This window comes from Struthio camelus, chromosome 2 (assembly GCF_040807025.1).
Source record: "Struthio camelus isolate bStrCam1 chromosome 2, bStrCam1.hap1, whole genome shotgun sequence".
In the NCBI taxonomy this organism is placed as follows: Eukaryota; Metazoa; Chordata; class Aves; order Struthioniformes; family Struthionidae; genus Struthio; species Struthio camelus.
Genome location: NC_090943.1, coordinates 71,381,172 through 71,395,858, shown reverse-complemented (window position 1 = coordinate 71,395,858; position 14,687 = coordinate 71,381,172). Strand labels below are relative to the sequence as shown.

The following is a 14,687-nucleotide window of genomic DNA, read 5'->3' as shown; positions in this document are numbered from 1 at the left end:
TTCAAAGTCTCCTGTTCAGAGGACTCCATCAGGGGAACGAGGGGTATGGCTTGGCTGACTGGACCTGGTGGATCTTGTTGAGGTGTGCGCTGGTATGTCTCCCAAGTCCAGGACGCAACACAGGATACACACAGGAACTTGTGTCTGTTTTGCCCCCTCTGCCCGCTATGTAGCATCTTTTTTCTCTAGAACAATTAATCTGTCCTCAACTTTCACCCTTAAGTTGCAAAGTGTTCCACAAAGTTTCTGCCCAGAGTAGAACTGCAAGAAATTTCCGAATGCAGCTGACATAGATATCTTTCAATCAAATGTAAAAGAATAACAATACCTATTGAAATATTGCCTGAGCCTTGGCTTTGACTAGGTTTTTCAGAATGCACTGAACAACAGTGAAAGAGTAAAAATAGTTAACCAAAGAAAGAAATTTCAAGAATCCCAACATGTACGAATAACTTCAAAATAAGGAGAAGGAGATATCAGTAAGCATCAGAAGCGAAGCTAAAAATATCAACATTAAAACTTAAAACAGAATAATTTTAGTGCAGTAACGTGAAAAAGCAAGACAACTAGCAATCTAGATCTTAGTTGTCAGTTGAAATGCTTTAAATCAGACTGTAGAAAACATAGATGTTATCTTTATTTTGCCTTTTAGACTGATTGCTTCAGAATTAAAAGAAGATATTATCTTACTGATGGTTGCAGGATAGAGCAGAAAGAAGCACACATGTTCTCCCTGACCATGATCCCATAATAGTAATTAAAAAAATGAAGAGGAAAGATTTTTCTGTCTATAATAGTTGGCCTCATTAACATATCAGCTACTCCTTCTTTGATTTAATGCAATATCAAACAGGTTGTGCTCCCACTTACAGTTATTAGGGTTGAAGTGCTGATTGCTGTGTATTCTAGGTCTCCAGCTTTTCTCTTGCACTGTCATGAGGAACACTCACTCACAAGTGGCTTTCTTATTGTTCAGCAATCCCTTTTGAATGCTTATGAAAATCTGATATATTTGTCAATGAACAAAGCTGGTTTCTGGGCAAGTTCAAAAATTTATATATTTATTTATGTATATATGCACGTGTGTGTGTGTATATACACATATATATGTATGTATATTTATATACACTTTTAAAAATTCCTAGGTCAAATTTTCTGTATACAATATATTGAGAAGCTGCATTAGGCAGAGTGTTGCCAGCAGACTGAGGGAGGTGATCCTGCCCCTCTTCTCAGCCCTGGGGAGGCCTCACCTGGAGTACTGTGTCCAATTCTGGGCTCCCCAGTACAAGAGAGACATGGCACTCCTGGAGAGAGTCCAGCCCAGGCTACAAAGATGATGAGGGGACTGGAGCATCTCTGCTGTGAAGGAAGGCTGCGAGAGCTGGGCCTGCTCAGCCTGGAGAAGAGAAAACTGAGAGGGGATCTGATCAATGTGTATAGGTATCTGAAGGGAAGGTGTCAAGAGGATGGGGCCAGGCTTTTCTCCGTGGTGCCTGGGGACAGGACGAGAGGCAACGGGCACAAACTGAACCACAGGAAGTTTCATCTGAACATAAGAAAAAACTTTTACTGTGAGGGTGACAGAGCACTGGAACAGGTTGCCCAGAGAGGTGGTGGAGTCTCCTTCCTTGGAGACAGATATTCAAAACCCAGCTGGACACAACCCTGAGTAGGCTGCTCTAGCTGTCCCTGCTTGAGCGGGGGGGTTGGACGAGGTGTTGTCCAGAGGTCCCTTCCAACCCCCACTCTTCCGTGACTCTGTGAATTTATAGAAAGCAGACTGCAGATGACCAGACTTTAGAACCCTAAAGTATCTTGAGTCCTAATTCAAGTGTCTGAATACATTCGCAGAAGTTTTTGTGAAAGTGCTTGGGTGGTGTTTTGGTTTTCCTTTTATGTGATTGCAGTATGGCAATTAGTAATTTCAGAGAATAAACAAGATGACAACTGCTTAACAGCAGAAGGCAGAATGAAAGAATTCATCACTACTAGCCTACTCCCACTCCCATAGTTCCATTCACATTATCAGTCCTATGCCATAACTGGAAGTTAAAGCAGCAGCTTTTTTTTACGTAGCATAAAGGTATACAAATAACAAGCATTAAATAAGAAACATTGCACCACATCAAGATTAACAAAAGTAATAATGCAGACCACGGTAGCACTCAAATCTTTTCAACCGCGAATAATCTTCCATCCTGACAAGGAAGAGCAAGACACCTAATCCTCCAGCATGTTCGTGACAGAAGAATTGCCACTCCTTCCCTGTTAATCATTATCTGAGACAGTTCCCTTATGCTTGAAAATATTATCCCACAGCCCTCTGCCAACTAAGGTTCCCCTTGTACAGAGAAGAGCCTGCTATAGGGCTCTTAACTTTGTTCCAAGTGATAACCCTTGCATTTCAAATCTAGCATCTTGTAGTTGTCCAAGCACAAATGCTCCTTAAAAGGCTATCAGGTGCTCTTGTCCCAGTATCTTAAAGAAAAAATATATCTAAATATTTGTGAAGTTTTCTACAATTTAAAACCAATGTGTATTTGCAGATTTTGTAAACATGCTCTAGCAGAGCTTGCTGTTTTACTATAGTATGAAGATTAATGACCCTTAAGAGGAGTCCTGCAGATTTAATTTGTATTCTCTGTGCTATGTTTTTGCACTTTCAGAGAGAAGTGCTGAACTTCTGAACCACTTTGTCAGCCCTGTTAATTTGACAGTGATTTACATCTCTTTCGATTCATTCTGGAATATCTTCACACTTAGCTATTCCACCCAAAAGGTGAAACCCTGGACGCATTGCTGTGACTAGGGTTTCACCCCAAGGGAAAAATATTCCCCTGAAACACTCTCTGATGATGTTTGGGAGCACAACCTCTCAGTATACCTGGCTGTGTAAATGACCTTTACTAGAAGCACTCATTATGTCCGAGTTTGTATATCAGAAGTCATAGGCAGTGTGTATTGTTTCCATTTCTCACTCAGAGCCTAGATCTCTAAAATCTTTCTTCCTTCCTTAAAGGAGAAGAAGTAGGTTTCCCTTTCCTAGAGAAGTAGATATGCTCACAGCAGATGAGCTAATCTACTGTGTTTATATCTTTATTTATCTGATTTTCATCTAGTGACTAGGATAAAAGTTGGAGATCAACTTTATCCCTGCTGAAATTCTTGGACAGGCTGATGAAATCACACCTGCAGATAAAAGTATCCGATGTACTCATACAGTGTATACAAGCAGCTTTCAGTACCTCAGTTCTGCAGCTGCAACGTTGTCCTTGCCCCAGCCTGAACATACCACCAGTGACTGTGGAAGGGCTGCCTTCTGAGCCAACAAGCTGCAGAAATAGCTGCGACTGCAGCAAACACTGGGCTTTGCTAAACTGTCTTTGATGCTGGAGAAAAGGCTGAAGCAGAGTCTGACTATCTTTTAGGGTACACTGATTTTACAGAATGGATGTTTGGGGAAACTTCAGTTGTTAGACTTAGCAGTATACTCTTCTGAACCACCGAGTTTTGACAGCACAGAACCCAGTGCATTGGGGCGTAGACGCTCTTAGCTGGAGGATGGTCTCGACATCGCAGCCTCCTTAAACTTACTGAGTATCTCTCCCTTTTTTTACACATAAAAAGAGGTGGATCTCTCCTTTCAAGATCAGATTAGCTGTCAGTAAGGTATGTTTGCATTGTGTTTTTCAGACAAAAATGAGCAAGCTCTGCTCCACCTTCCAATGCACCTCGTAGCCACATGGATCTAGTGAGTGGCTCTACTAAATGCTCTGTTAACAGCAGGCAAAAAAGCCTTTAACAAGACCAGGCATACTGAATTTGGCTCAACAGTACGTTAATGCAGCTAACCAGTTTTTGCTTGGTTTGGAACATGGGCTAAGTGGCATGGATAATGTTTATCTACAGAAGACTACAAAAACTGTACTCAGCCTCAGCATTGCCCCAGGGTTTCAAGTTCCTTTGGTTATTCACAATTGTATGTAAATTCTTCCAAGTCACTGCTTTCCAAAATGCAGTTTTCTCCTCTCCCTTACCAAGATACTGTACCATCCCCATCATATATGTATCTTCTGTATCATGTAAGTGATGTATATTATACTTATCTTAACCAAAACATGATAATTTCCACCCAAATTCTAAAGCAATCTGGTTGCTCCAAGTAGGTGCATTACTATTTACAGTTGCATCAATATTGAGGTAATCTGTAATTGTTATAGACACTGTAAAATATTGTCTTCCAGTTCTTGAAAAAAAGTCTAATAGCCCGTCCATGTAGGAAAATTCATCCGTTTGATTATTATCATCATTTACAGTTACCATTTGAGATCTAACAGCCCATGTTTAATTTTTATTAGTTATATTGATTTTTTTGATATTAAACTTTATATCAGAAATTTAGCCTTTAGCTTTGTTGCTGCAAAAGGCTAAGTTATTTCCAAAAGCTTTATAATTCAGCCCTCTCACCCTCCCCCACAAAAAACCTCATCACATCCGCTGCTGTTTTAGGATGACGTAACCAAACCCTGTCATATCTTTAACATGTTTTTATTCCAGATGATGTGAGGCTTATTAGATGATGTGAGCTACACTACTGAAAACGTTCAAGAAATTCTACTGTTATTTTAGATATCATTCAATATTAATCTCTTTCACATTTTTTATCCTCAATTAATGTCTCTAAATGCATTTGCTTTCTTTTCAGGGGACGACTGGAGTGTCCCCTTTCCCTTTCCTCTGTCTAGTGCCACTGCAAATCCTTTCATCTTCTTCACATACATGGCCAAAAACGGCCAAGTTAAGGTTGTTTGACTAACTTTGTTACATTGACTACTTGTACTGTGGGTTTTATGGCACAGACCTTCTTCCTCCCCTCTCCCTCCCATTCCCTTTTGATCTAATTTTCTCAGCAGCCAAGAAAGACAGCAGACTGGGGGACAGAGTGGTGCCCCAGGGGTGTTCTGCTGCCCTCCTTCTCTGGCTCCTCTGATCTGCTCACTAAGTCTCTTTAACCCATTTGTCTTTATAAATGGAACGCATAGTTGACACCAGTTAGTATTTATTATAAAAATAAGTTTCTGCAGCTATTTCTGAACGTGTTTCAAATATGATTTTGATAAAAGCTCCTAGTTTGCAAGATGACTGCTGTGGCCAATAGAGAAAGTGATGCCTCATCTATAAAATGGGAATAATGACTCTCTGTTCCCTTCTAAATGTTGTGAAGTATACAGACGAAAGTGTTATATAGGGCCTAAGTTCCTATTTTAAAACATCCTTGAAATACCACTTGCTTGCAAAGAAACAAAGGTTACATGTTTCAAAAGTTTGCACAGTAAGTACTTACAAGCTGCACGTTGTTTTTCATTACCAATGATTTGTTTTCTTGCAGAACAACTTCTTGTAAAATATTAAACACAGTCAAAGTGACTAATGCACTTTTTTAATCTAAGAATTGCTCAATTAAAAATTTACGAGGCACGCAATTTTGATTTCTGCCGACAATAGTCAAAACTTGTGTATAAAGATTAATTACTTATAAAGTAAAACACATCTTTTTAAAACTGGCATTAAATTTGCATCTGCACTGTATATTGGATTTTATTCTACTCTCTTTAGGTAAAGGACTTTTGGTGCACTTATGGTAGAGTTTTAAACTGCTGATGCAAATGCACTGTATGGGTTGACTATTGCTTGAACTAGGTAAAACCCAGAAGCAAACAATATTTTGTGCTTCTGACTCTTTTACATTATATTCTATGTATATCTAACTTAACAATATGAAAAAATATACTGAATGTTGACATTATATTATACTATTGTGAATTATTATCTCATACATCAAAACGTATTCATATTTGACATAAATGTGAACAACTTTGTTCAAGTCTTCTTTCAAAACAGTCACTTTTTAATGACATTTTAATATTTTGTATTGGCTATATTTAGTTGAGGTTGCCACTGACAGAAAATATTTATTTCCTTTACTATACCAAGACTGCCCTCTAGAGTCTTATTGGGCCAAATTAATCTCTGGTGTAACTCCTCTCTCTCCAGATTAGCATTACAATTCACATGGTTTTACAGGCCTCATTATGTAGATCTCTAATCTGAATGATACAATGCTCACGTGGAAAAGTGGATAATACAGTTTCCAGACAAAGATGGAAATTTTTTTCACTTACCATGAGCTCTGATAATTCATTACAAAAAAATTATTTGTTGCCCCTTAACGACATGTATTTAGCATTCCAACTGAGTCTTAAAAGATGAGGAGAAACAGGAAAAAAAGAACAATTTTTGTTTCTTACCCAAACCACATGAGAGATGTACGTGTCCACAGAGGATACCGGGGGAATATGCAAGCAGGATAACTGAATTAGGTTGGAAGTTGTTCTTTCTTTCTTTCCAAGTGTTAAAAAGCAGCACTTCTCCCTGCTGAGGGTTGGATTGTGCTTCCAGTGAAGTCAATGGCAAACCTTAAGTAATCAGGGAAACAGAATTACTGCGCTGATTGCCAGGAGCTTTTTTCTTCAGTTGTTAAATTAATAATGGGTATCTGGTTCAATAAACAGTTGTGTTTCCCATTAAATTGTAGCAGCAGTGCTGCTTCTTATTACTTAAGAATATATTATGCACAAAAAAAGTAGGGGAAGGAGGACAAATGTGAAGTAAACAGACTCACTTGATACCATTTTCAAGGGCGCCATGCAATGAAAGAAATGAGCACACACTTCAAGCCCTGCACCAACCTAGGTCGTTTGAAATGGCTTGATTTTCAGCTTGAAAGAATTTAATTTACCAATCGCAAAATAAAATTTCTTTTTCTTTCCTCAAAGAACTGAATTCTCACTTTTTTTTTCGTGTTTCACAGCTCCCAGTAGGAATGGCTGATTCAAATTAGGTTATGCTTTGCATTTATTAAATATTCCAAGGTAAATCTAGGATAAATAGCCCAAACAACTTAACTGAAAGTGGCTTCATCTAGCTAAAGCCAAAAGAATTTGGCTGTACATTGGTATTTCCAGCAGATGCACACGCACCTGAAATACGGCTTTTATTGAATTTATTAGAATCTGCATTTATTCCATAAGGTTTTCCTTTATTCTGAAGGAACAGGAAGTAACAAAAAATCAATTTGGATCACAATGACTGGCCCAGAGCTAGTAATTGATTTTTTTCACTACAATTTTGTTGAGAATAAACACCAATTACGTTATCATTTTGTATGGTATGGTCCTAAGTTCTAGTAATGTAATTTAGCAGAGACATCTGAGCCCGTTCTCTTGTGAGCGCTAGTGCACAGATATTTTGGGTCGCTCTGACGGTACATGAAGAGTCAGAGGCAATCATTCTGGATGTCTAATCCTGATTTCACCCTTTGAGAGCAGGGCACATAGGGGACACAGAACATACAAAGGCCGTTACTTTATTTGGGGAGGTTATACATTACCTTGGAAGTATTTCATGAGTATAATGTAATGCAACAAATGATAAACATTATATTACACAGTACAGATCTAAATTTACAAAGTCACCTACCAAATAAACTACATTTTTTGCGTCTAAAAACAATGTCTGGAGTTTTAATCCAAGGGCCGTCATAATCAGCGGAAATCTTTCCACTGATGTGAGTTGGCTTCTTACCCGTTTCCCCTTACCCTCCGTATACTACAGATGGCAGAAATCAGTCTAGATCTTCTCCTATATCTACACAATCTAATAATCACAGGTCACTCAATGAAGGATCTGAAAGCCTCATACATCTCCCTGCTGCTCCTGGGAACCAGCTGGATATCACTTCTTTCAGCGCCTTCCCTGGCAGTAACGGAGAGATCTGCTACTTTTCTCACTGTCTTTTCTAAATAGAACTGGGTTTCCTATTACTCTGTTTAGTTTGGATACCCTTTTTCTTACTATTCCTTGGAAGTATTTGCAGTGGTTCCCAACATAAAGATATGCTTTTATCTTTTAGGCAGTATTGATTTTTTTAATCTTCTAATTTTGTTGTCTTCAGGATGGCTGTTTTTCACTATTAGGCCATTAAAGCAGAAGCACAGAGGAAAGGAGAGGCAATTTAAGAAAAAAAATCTCACCATTGATTTTGCTGCAAGTTACAACAGACATTTTTTCCCCTCTTACTCCATCACAACCACAATTTCACAAATAGCATATCATATGGATTCAGGTGATAAACCGAGCAGTTGGTACACTGGCACTGTTTAGGTGAGAGGCTTTCTATATAACCACCTGCTCTGATAGGTACATGAAGGATTTGATCCAGAGATTTCTAGTTCACTGAAGAGCATCCTAGCCATTAGCCCCCCTTACAGTTTGAGGTGCTGCTTTCCCAGTTTCTCCAGTCGAAGCAGTTTCATTTTGTGTGAAGTCACTGTGAAAAGGAGTAAGCAAGTGACAATGACCCCATTGCTTGGAGGGTGCTTGCCTGGAGAGTTGTATAAATATGTGATTATTTTAGACGAGGAAATACCGTAAAGAGGGGAGATCAAGAATTTTTCCACTCTCTGTTCTTCAAATAAGCCATATCTTAGTGATTAGGGCACTGTTTAAGAGTAAGACTTGTCTGTACTCAGCTTGAAAGGGTATTGTATGCATACAACCAGTTACCCAAGCGAACAACTGAACCGCTGCAGATGGGTCCAACAGGAGTTTCAGCTGCTCTGACTTGGGCTCAGTACAGAACTGGCAGTACATTCCTCCTCTCCGTCCTTGCACTGCCGCTAATGCAACCAGGTGAACAGCTCATTCATTTAGCTGATCCAGCTGACACCCCCCCCCCAAAAAAAAAAAAAAAGGCTCAGTTTTGGGCAGATCAACTTGCAGAAAAAGATCACCTCTGCATGCACAAAGAGGAAGGGGATGCATGGCCTAAGGCTGAGGTGGAGAGAAGTCCAGTAGCCTTAAGAGACCTCAGCCTTAGTAGAACAGCACCCTGAAATATCATGAGCAAATTCATCGGCCAATAGTTGCTAAAAGAGGTGGTCTTGTCGCTGCTCTTCTTTGCCTACAGTGTTTCATATTCCTGTATTTAAATACTGAAACAAGTAACTTGCCTTTAAAAGTACCTGTCATTCAGATGTTCTCAAAGACATACTTGGACTGTGCTAACAATTTAACCAAGTTCAGCTAGAAATTAAACTACAAATGTGATATATATGGACAAATATCACCAAAATACTTTCCGAATGGGAAAATCACACATCATATCTGCCCCCCTCATCTTTTCCAGTACTAGCGTTATTAGAGTTACTACCATTTCTTCAAGAAGAAGATATATGAAAAGGAAAATAACTTGAATACAAGCAATAAAATCAAAGTTAAATATTCTAATAAAATTTCTTCTTTTTTGTACTCTCATTCTCCTTCCACAATACCTTATGTTTAACCAAACATAGGTTTGTTTTTACATCTTCGCATTACCAAAATCATTATCTTCCCTTAATATCCATTACATGTACAAGAACTATATTATCTCTTTTGGAAGGAAAACTTCTTCCCCTCAGTTTTTTGCGATTGCCTCTGTCAAATTCCACTCCAGCTCTCACTGATCTTTGTTTTGACCGTTTCCAAATCTTATTTCCAAATTTACATTCCAGTAGTGTGAGAGAGGAAGTATCCTCTCTCTCAATATGAGACATATAAGAATATACCATTATAAAGGTATCATAGTATTAAAGTCAGTACACAAGGACACTAGGCTTGTGTGTGCGTGTGTGTGTGTGTGTCCATGTGTAGATGCATTCATGTTAACAGACATCCATGCAGCTAAACTAGAGGAGGAAAGAGTTGGTGATTTTTTTCCCAACACTTTTGATTTCTTCCTATTGAAGATATGATGTTTCTTCTAGAATGTAAAACAACAATGCCCTAGTTATTCAAAAGTCAGTTCTGAATGGCCAAGGTTGGAAGGAACTTTTAAAGATTTTCTAGTCCAACTGCCCCTGCTCAAGCAGGGTCCTCTAGAGCATATTGCCCAGGATTGCATCCAGGTGGCTTTTGAGTATCTCCAGGGAAGGAGACTCCACTACCTCTCTGGGCAACCTGTTCCAGTGCTCTGTCACCCTCACAGTAAAAGTTTTTTCTTATGTTCAGATGAAACTTCCTGTGGTTCAGTTTGTGCCCGTTGCCTCTCGTCCTGTCCCCAGGCACCACGGAGAAAAGCCTGGCCCCGTCCTCTCAACACCTTCCCTTCAGATACCTATACACATTGATCAGATCCCCTCTCAGTTTTCTCTTCTCCAGGCTGAGCAGGCCCAGCTCTCGCAGCCTTCCTTCACAGCAGAGATGCTCCAGTCCCCTCATCATCTTTGTAGCCCTCCGCTGGACCCTCTCCAGTAGTGCCATGCGAGCCCAGAATTGGACAGAGTCCTCCAGATGTGGCCTCCCCAGGGCTGAGGAGAGGGGCAGGATCACCTCCCTCGACCTGCTGGCAACACTCTTCCTCATGCAACCCAGGAGACCATTGGCCTTCTTGGCCACAAGGGCACATTGCTGCCTCATGCTTAACTTGTTGTCCACCAGCACTCCCAGGTCCTTCTCTGCAGAGCTGCTTTCCAGCAGGTCAACCCCCAGCCTGTACTGGTGCATGAGGTTATTCCTCCCAAGGTGCAGGACCTTGCCCTTGCCTTTGTTGAACTTCAGGAGGTTCCTCTCCGCCCACCTCTCCAGCCTCTCCAGGTCCCTCTGAATGGCAGCACAGTCTTCTGCTGTGTCAGCCGCCCCCCCCCCCCCCCCCCCCCCAGTTTAGTAGCATCAGCACACTTGCTGAGGGTGCACTCTGAGCCTTCCTCCAGGTCACTGATGACTACATTGAACAAGACTGGACCCAGGACTGACCCCTGGGGGACACCACTAGCCACAGGCCTCCAACTAGACTCTGTGCCATTCACCACAACCCTCTGAGCTCAGCCATCCAGCCAGTTCTCCATCCCCCTCACTGTCCACTCATCTAGCCCACACTTCCTGAGCTTGAAGGAGCTCAGGAGACAGTGTCAAAAGCCTTACTGAAGTCCAGGTAGACAACATCCACTGCTCTCCCCTCATCCAGCCAGCCAGTCATCCCATCAGAGAAGGCTATCAGATTGGTCAAGCATGATTTACCCTTTGTGAATCCATGCTGACTACTCCTGATCCCTGAAACAGGCAAAACTTGCCACAACAATGGAAAGCTCCATCAACCCTCAAGAATTCTGGGGTATTACAGAGTTGGAGAGTAGGGATGGACAAGGGCTAGTGTCATTGTATTTGGCTTGGTAAGACCTCACCTGGAATACTATAGGCAATTCTTCTCATCCAGGCCCAGAAGAAAAGAATTCAAACTAGATCAGATGCACAGACAACTAGAAAATTAGAGAACCTGTCTTTATGGAAAGGACATTTTAGAAGGTTGAGTTGTTTATTCAGGTAGGTTGCAGTTCAAAAAAGGTTATGAATGCTATATATAAATATATAAGGGTATGAACATGACTGAGCGAAAACAACTGTTTAAATTAAAGGGCTATGTTGGCATAAGAGGTAATAGATATAAAAAGTCTGCAAATAAATTTAGACCTGAAACTGGAAGAAAGTTTCTAAACATTATTCTAGTTCTTCCAGAGAAAAGGCTGTCAATCAAAGTGTTGCACCTAAAAAGCCCTGAATCTTTTTAAAATTAAACCCAGTGCACTTATTAAATCAATTTTAAGATATGATTGTTTGTGCTATCAAGGGCTAGAACTCAAGGAAGGTACTAGCCCTATGTTCCAGTGATTCATATTTAAGATGCTTCTTTTAGCTACAGGAACAGATTTATGGCTACAGGGCAGCATTTATATGCACCTTCCTCTTTGTATCTAGGAATATAAGCATCTGTGATTACTGAAAGACAAAACGGATTGTTTTTCACTGTGGCACTAAGGCTAAAAAATACGCATTTTTTTTTTTTAACAAAGGCATGCAGTGTCCGTCATGCTTTCTGGCACTGGAGCTTATTAATACGTTGGTATATTTTTAGAGTTATTTGTACCAGAGGACTCCTTCTGGTTGTTGTTCCACACACCTCATCACTAGGAAAAAATTGGCTAAAAGTTTAGACTGGAATGAGAAGCAGGAATGTACTGTCAGACAGATGGAAAAATAGAAGGAAAAATACAGAAATGAAGTTAGTACAGACACGAATTTTGTAAAAGGTAGTGACATCAGGGCTAGTTGTGGCTGACAATTCAGTTCCTGTATCTTGTATAGTAAGAGCTGTCACACATGTATCGTGACAGTCTGTGGGAATGTACCAGGATGAACTACAAACTCAGGATTATTTGTGGTATTCAGTGTGTTTGCCCTTAATGCAGTGAAGGTATTGTGAGACCTTGCAGGGACCATAAATTCATTATCAGCTGTGAAGGACTGCCTAGGAGGATAACCAGTGCATCCTCTGGGACTGAAAGAATAATGAATCAAGAAATGCAGGGAGTAAATGATACCTGTTGTCTGGATGACCCCAATAACTGTGAAGAACTCAGAAAGATCTTTAAAGAAAGCCTGAAGGAGGTTCTGGAAAGTTTTCAAAATTTACTGGAGAGATTGTATAAATTCAAAATAACATAATTATTGTAAGTGGAATCAAAGCTACAAAGAATGTACCAATTCCCTAGGGCATCTCAAAACTTAGAGAGCTTCTAGCCATGTTAAACTCATTTGGCAAAATTAATTTCAAATGTATAAGCTTTAATCATTCAAAGATCTGGTTTAATTCTAATGCCACTGGTGCAGACTCAGAGTGAAGTCATAGGAATGCTGCACACGTCATTGTGTCTGGGGACACACACAGCTCCTAAAAACACCTTCTGTGCTGGGGCAACCACCATGTAGGCTTATCCACCATGTAGGAATATAAGCCACCTGGATGCGATCCTGTTCAGTGTGCTCTAGATCACCCTGCTTGAGCAAGGAGGTTGGACTAGATGATCTCCAGACGTCCCTTCCAACCTTGGCCATTCTGTGATTCTGTGATTCTGTGATTCTGTGATTCGAATATTTCCCATACTAGTGTGAAGTTCACTCATTAAATATTAAACAAGGTTGTCCCCAAGCTTCATGAGCTTGTCTAATAACATTCAGCCTGATATTTCAGCCTGCCCCTTTTGGCACTACCCACTCTTATCTTTCCTCACCCCTGCTCCTTGCTCCTTATCCCCCTTACACTTTCTCCACTAACTCCTATTTTGTCCATTCTACTTGAAGTTTCCCACATGGCACTTCTTCAAGTCCTCTAATGTAAATCAAACAGACAAAATCTACTCCCTTTTTTGTCTGCATATCAATCTTAACAGAGCAGTCTCGCAGGATTTTGTTTTGGTAAGCTGTTATTGCACTTTGTATCATTTTCTTTCTATTTCTATATTTTTTCATCCATTCTTTCAAAAATTCTTGTAAAGTGTAATATATCATTGAGATATGTTTCCAGGCCTGTAATTGGTTTAGATCTTTTTTTTTATTCTTAAAAACAGACATTGCATTCACTACTTTTCAATCACATTCTCAGTCATCCCAGCAGCAGTTCTTCTCATATCCTTCTCCTCATCTGATAGCAAGATTGTTGAAAAATCTCTCCTGTGATGCTTTAACTAGAGATTGCTTTGCCAGTCCTTGGAGAACTCTGAGATTATTTGATCTACCTCAACTTGAATGCAATGAAGTTTCTTGAGTGCTGCTCCCGTTTCGGCTGGAACTATTTATGTTTCCGTAACCTTGTTAACATTTTCCATCCTCCATTTGCTCCCACTAAAACATCACATTATTTGAAACTGAGTCAAAGTATTCATTTAGTTTTGAGGCTAGACTGAAAAATCTAGAGATTAAATACTGACTGTGTAGCAGCTTTACTTCTCTAGACTTTTGTTATTTGTTTTACTATTCTTTGCAAGGTCTGCTTCATTTTTGAATGATGATTTTTGGAAATTCTGATGTTACTGTTATACTTCCAGAGCACTGAAACATAGCTTTCCTGCCTAGTCCTTTCTTTTATGCTTTTTCAATGGGGTTTCCACCAGTTCTTAGTATCCTTCTTAAGATGACTACTCTTAAGATGCATCCAATTAGCTCTGGAGTCCTTTCTCATGATTTTTTTCCCATTTGCTTAAGACAAATTTTAATAGTGTAGGCACCTTGGATTTGATGTTGAAGACCCTGAGGCCTCATTCCACTTGGATTCACTATTCAGGTTTACCTTTTAACTTAGTTACAAATCTATTCATACTTATCCTTACATCTAGCTAAAATTGAATTGACTTGCGATCACTAAACTAAATTTTCCTTCCATTGGAAGTTTTTCTTAAAGTCTTATCACTGATCAGAAAAGATTATTTGTTTATATGTATGAGAATATTTGTACCATATCATCATTGTTAGTGTTTATTTAGAGCTTTTTACATTTTTGTTGTTTATCCTCTGCAAAACTATCTTCAAAAATCTGTTCTATATCATGTCTATTATCGCATGTTCCCGTTCCTGACAGAAGTCACCACTGTTACGGTGCCTCAGGATTTATACTGTAACGGATGCGGATGCATGTAGATACTATTTTTTCAGTAAGAAAATATTATTAAAATGTAAACATTGTTTTTTGAAAGATTCCCACATCAGCTGCTTGGAAACAACCAAGCTTCTCTTCAACTTTCTCAACTCTGTCA

The 14,687-nt window shown here is 39.7% G+C and overlaps 1 long non-coding RNA gene across 1 annotated transcript in view; it reads right to left on the bottom strand.

Moving 5' to 3' along the window:
* LOC104145278 (uncharacterized) overlaps positions 1–14,687 on the bottom strand; it is a 114,179-nt gene that overhangs the window by 7,015 nt on the left and 92,477 nt on the right. Inside the window, exon 7 of the long non-coding RNA XR_011139821.1 lies at positions 6,312–6,479. This is a non-coding gene — a long non-coding RNA (uncharacterized lncRNA). The remainder of the gene's footprint in view (positions 1–6,311; positions 6,480–14,687) is intronic.